This window comes from Pristiophorus japonicus, chromosome 15 (assembly GCF_044704955.1).
Source record: "Pristiophorus japonicus isolate sPriJap1 chromosome 15, sPriJap1.hap1, whole genome shotgun sequence".
Classification (NCBI taxonomy): Eukaryota; Metazoa; Chordata; class Chondrichthyes; family Pristiophoridae; genus Pristiophorus; species Pristiophorus japonicus.
The window spans coordinates 8959723-8965722 of record NC_091991.1 but is presented as its reverse complement, the minus strand read 5'-3'; positions in this window follow the sequence as shown (position 1 = coordinate 8965722).

Below are 6000 nucleotides of genomic sequence, written 5' to 3'. Positions count from 1 at the left end.
CACTATAACCCCAAACCAGTAGAAATTGCTGAAAGCTATCATTTCGGGATTCGGAATCAAAAGGCTGATGGAAGTATCAGTGATTACATCGTTGCATTAAAAAAGCTATCGATGCACTGTAATTTTGGAAACTTTCAAAACCGAGCATTATGGGATCGCTTTGTTTGTGGGGTGAAAAATGATGCGATCAGAAGGAAGTTATTGACGATGGATGACTTGACTTTTGAGATTGCTTGTCAGACAGCAAGGTCGATGGGCATGGCCGACCAATATTCCCGAGAATTAAATAATAATTATGGATGTCAGTCAACCGAGGTAAATCACCTGCAGGTTCAAAGTAAAAGACGGGCATGGCCGAAAGTCTCAGAAACTGGAAATTCTAACAGAGCATCGAAGTCGTGCTATAGGTGCCTGGGACAACACATTGCTCAAAGTTGTCCATACGTGAAGGCAGAGTGTTTCTTCTGCAGAAAGACTGGGCATCTTGCGAAGGCATGCCGACTGAAGGATAAACCAGCTTCCAAAGCTATGAGTCCAGCATTCAAAGCTATGATTAGAAATCTCAAGAGATTACATAGCATGGAAGAACAACAACAGGATGAAGAGATGTTAAAGTTACACGTCATCAGGAGCATGAGGTTAACGGACAGCGATTCGGAAAGCATCAAAATCCACATAGATGTTGCGGGATTCAAGATACCAATGGAAATTGACACGGGTGCCTCCGTGAGTGTAGTACCGGAGTCGCTGTACCGCGACAAATTGTGTGATTTCCAACTGGAGAAATCCAAGATAGAGCTGCGAGGCTACTCGGGAGAGAAAATTCCTGTGGTAGATCGTATCATCGTACCGGTGAAATATAAAGATCAATTTCAGAACTTGCCTCTAATAGTAGTGAAAGGAGACAAGTCTGCCTTACTCGGAAGAAATTGGTTGAGCTCACTGAAGCTGGATTGGAGTAAGATTTTCTATATGGAAGCGAGATTTTCATCAATGGATGAGATTATCAGAAGTATCCGAAGGTGTTCTGCGAAACGGGCAGTCCGATCCAAGGCTTCAAGGCGAGTGTCAGGGTACAGAAGGACGCTAGATCGGTTTACTACAAGCCACGTTCCGTACCATATGCACTCAAGGAGAAAGTTGAGCAAGAACTCAAAAGACTAGAGACTGAGAACATTATTTGTAAGATAGATCGATGTAATTGGGCTACACCCATTGTTGTTGTACCTAAGTCCGATGGTAAGGTAAGATTGTGTGGTGATTATAAAGTAACCGTAAACCAGGTTCTAGAGGGTAATGTCCCCAATACATTGCCGAATATAGAAGATTTGTTCACAACACTGACAGGTGGTTAGATCTTCTCAAAACTGGATCTTACGAATGCCTACTTACATCTTGAACTAGATGAGGAGTCCAAGTCATGTTTGACTATAAATACTCAGCTAGGCCTATATCAATTTAATAGGCTACTGTTTGGAGTGTCTTCCGCTCCTGCCACATTCCAAGGGGTGATGAACCAGATTTTGCAAGGTATTGAAGGGGTAGTATGTTATTTGGATGACATACTAATTTCAGCACCAAATAGGCAAATTCATAATAACATATTGAATGAAGTCCTCCAACGGCTAGAGAAGCACAGAGTACGAGGGTCTGCTCGTAAGTGTGAATTATTTAAAAACACAGTGGAGTACCTTGGATACAGAGTAGACAAAGATGGTTTACATCCAACCAAGGAAAAATTGGATGCAATTAGAAATGCACCCACTCCCAGGAATGTCACTGAACTTCGTTCATTCTTGGGTCTTTTGAACTATTATGGGAAGTTCCTACCAAATTTGGCTGCAGTATTACATCCACTGAATGAACTTTAAAAAAAAAACAGGTCCATTTGAAGTGGTCAAAAGAATGCGATACAGCATTCAAGGAGTGTAAAAGCAAATTGGTAGAGAGCACCATGTTAGTTCACTATGACATATCTAAGGAGATTAAGCTAGCATGTGATGCCTCTCCGTATGGAGTTGGGGCAGTAATCTCTCATGTATTAAGTAGTGGGGAGGAGAGACCAATTGCTTTTGCTTCACGCACTCTCAGTGCCAGTGAGAGTAATTATGCGGAAATTGAAAGGGAAGCTTTGGCATTAATTTTTGGGGTCAAGAAGTTTCACAAATGCTTGTATGGTCGTAAGTTTACCATCGTTATGGACCATAAGCCCCTAAAAGCAATCCTCCATCCAAAGTCCCCAGTTCCAACATTAGCTGCAGCCCGAATGCAGAGATGGGCTTTGATTTTGTCAGCATATACATATGATATTGAATACAGACGATCAGTTGATCACAGTAATGCTGATACAATGTTTAGATTGCCTTCCCCATCACAAGTTACACCCTATAGGGAAGAAGTGTTTTATTTTTCATACACTGATGAACTGCCAGTCACAGCTGAAGAGATTGGTAGAGCAACCAAACGTGACCCAGTGATGTCAAAGGTGTATGAGTATATTGCAAATGGATAGCCAAAGATACACATCCATTCTTCATTCGTAGGAATGAATTATCAGTCGATAAAGATTGTATCATGTGGGGTGCAAGAGTGGTTATACCAAATAAATTCAGGTCCAAATTATTAGGAGACCTCCATGACCAGCACCTGGGAATGTGCTTGACCAAGAATTTTGCACACAGTTATTTATGGTGGCCAGGTCTTGATAAAGATATAGAGTACACCGTGAGTCAGTGTACGACATGTCAATCGGTAAGCAAGTGACCACCACCAGTACCATTACAGCCATGGAAATGGCCTCCCAGGGTGTGGCAAAGGCTACATATTGATTTTGCTGAGTTAGAAGCACAACATTTGTTCATTGTGATTGATAGCCATTCGAAGTGGGTTGAGGTGTTTCCAATGTGGAAAATAACAACAAGTAAAACATTGGACATTTTACAAAAATTATTTTCTGCATTTGGCCTCCCTGATGAAATTGTTTCGGATAAGGGATCACAATGTCATTCAGAAGAATTTGCACAATTCACGAGCAAAAATGGTGTGAAACATACCAAGGTTCCACCATACCATCCTGCTTCGAATGGTGCAGCAGAGCACACTGTAGAAATTGTAAAACGTGCCCTCATAAAACAAATGTTAGATCCAAATCCAAGGAATTGACAATTGTCATTGGATCACAAATTGGCTAATTTTTTGATTACATATCGAAATACTCCTCATACAATTACTGGGAGAATACCAGCAGAGTTGTTTCTCAAACGACAGCCTCGAACCAGATTCTCGTTGTTAAAGCTAAATTTGGCACAGTCCGTAGAAGAGACACAATTAAGACAGAAAGAGAATCAGGATGGAGGTAGAGTAAAAGAGAGAAGTGTGAAATTAAACCAGAAGGTGAGAGTGAAGAACCATCGCCATAAATGGTTAAAGTGGTTACCAGGAAGAGTGGTGAAGATATGTGGTCCTTGCACATATTTGGTAAAGATGTTTGATAATGGACAGGTTAGGTTTGTTCATATTGTTCATATTTTACCTACAGACATGGAAGGAGTTAAGGTGAGAGTGATTCAATTATTTCTGACTCATCAGATAGTTTTGATATACCAGTAGCAAATCCTAACTCCAATGTACTGGAAACAAATCCAGGAGAGAATCAGAATGAAAGTCTGAGTCGAGTCAGGAAAACATAGAGCCTGAAGTTAGAGTGAGTTCAAATGAAAATCACGGAAATTCCGTGGAGGAAAATGTTCCTCAGGATGAGCCTTGAATGAGTGTGAAATCGACAGCATGTTTGGAAGGTTCTGTTCGAGAGCGAAGGTATCCTCTTCAAAACAGAAAACAAGTGGTAAAGTAAAATTTATAAAAATGGAAAAAAATAAGTTTATATCCTGTGTTATGTATAAACATGAAAGTTATGTATGATATTTGTTATGATGGCTTCTTCATTAAGGAGGGAGAAGTGTAATGTCTGTAAGCTTGTAATGTTTGTAGCTCCACACTGTGGATGTGGACGTATTGTGTACTGCAAGTGCAGGGTGAATAATAAACAGAACCTGACAGATTTCCGGAGACTTCCGAGAGAACTGCCTGCCATGTTAGGAAGCTGTGTGTGCTGTGCTCTGTAAATATATCACACTTATCATCATAGGCAGTCCCTCGGAATCGAGGAAGACTTGCTTCTACTCTTAAAAATGAGTCCTTAAGTGGCTGAACAGTCCAATACGAGAACCACAGTCCCTGTCACATGTGGGACAGATAGTCATTGAGGGAAAGGGTGGATGGGACAGGTTTGCCGCACGCTCTTTCCGCTGTCTGCGCTTGATTTCTGCACGCTCTCGGCGATGAGCCTCGAGGTGCTCAGCGCCCTCCCGGATGCACTTCCTTCACTTAGGGCAGTCTTTGGCCAGGGACTCCCAGGTGTCAGTGGGGATGTTGCACTTTATCAGGGAGGCTTTGAGGGTGTCCTTGTAACGTTTCTTCTGCCCACCTTTGGCTCATTTGTCGTGAAGGAGTTCCGAGTAGAGCGCTTGCTTTGGGAGTCTCATGTCTGGCATGCGGACATTGTGGCCCTCCCAGCGGAACTGATCGAGTGTGGTCAGTGCTTCAATGCTGGGGATGTTGGCCTGGTCGAGGACGCTAATGTTGTGCATCAGTCCTCCCAGGGGATTTGTAGGATCTTGCGGAGGCATCGTTGGTGGTATTTCTCCAGTGACTTGAGGTGTCTGCTGTACATGGTCCATGTCTCTGAGCCATACAGGAGGGCGGGTATTACTACAGCCCTGTAGACCATGAGCTCAGTGGTAGTTTGGAGGTCCTGGTCTTCGAACACTCTTTTCCTCAGGCGGCCGAAGGCTGCACTGCTGCACTGGAGGCGGTTTTGAATCTTGTCGTCAATGTCTGCTCTTGTTGATAAGAGGCTCCCGAGGTATGGGAAATGGTCCACGTTGTCCATGGCCGCGCCATGGATCTTGATGACTGGGGGGGGCAGTGCTGTGTGGTGAGGGCAGGCTGGTGGAGGACCTTTGTCTTACGGATGTTTAGCGTAAGGCCCATGCTTTTGTTTGCCTCATTAAATGCGTCGACTATATTCTGGAGTTCAGCCTCTGTATGTGCACAGACGCTGGCATCGTCCGCTCACTGTAGTTTAACGACAGACGTTGGGGTGGTCTTGGACCTGGCCTGGAGATGGCGAAGTTTGAACAGGTTCTCAGTGGTTCTGTAGTTCAGTTCCACTCCAGCAGCGAGCTTGTTGGCTGTGAGGAGGAGCATGGCAGCACGGAAAATTGAGAAGAGGGTTGATAAGGATCATGGCCTGCATGTCGTCATGGAGCAGGCGGAGGCTGGTGGCCAACTTTTGGGGGCATCCAAAATGGAGGAGGATGCTCATAGACTCTCGCGTTTGACAGTGTCAAAGGATTTTGTAAGATCGAAGAAGGCCATGTATAAGGGCTGGTGCTGCTCCCTGCATTTTTCCTGCAGCTGCCGCGCTGCAAAAATCATGTCCATTGTACCCCGTGGGGGATGAAATCTGCACTGTGACTCCGGGAGGAGCTCCTCAGCCAGAGGGAGAAGACGGTTGAGGAGGACTCGAGCGACAACTTTCACAGTGGCTGATAACATGGAGATTCCTCTGTAGTTGCTGCAGTCGGGCTTGTCCCCTTTGTAAAAGATGGGCACGATCACTGCATCTCTGTGATCTCCCGGCATGCTCTCCTCCCTCCAGATGTGAGAGATGAGGTCATGTATGCATAAGAACATAATGACATAAGAAATAGGAGCAGGACTAGGCCATTCGGCCCCTCGAGCCTGCTCTGCCATTTAATACAATCATGGCTGATCCGATCATGGACTCAGCTCCACTTCCCTGCCCGCTCTCCATAACCCCTTATTCCCTTATCGTTTAAGAAACTGTTTATTTCTGTCTTAAATTTATTCAGTGACTCAGCTTCCACAGCTCTATGAGGCAGTGAATTCCACAGATTTACAACCCTCTGAGAGAAG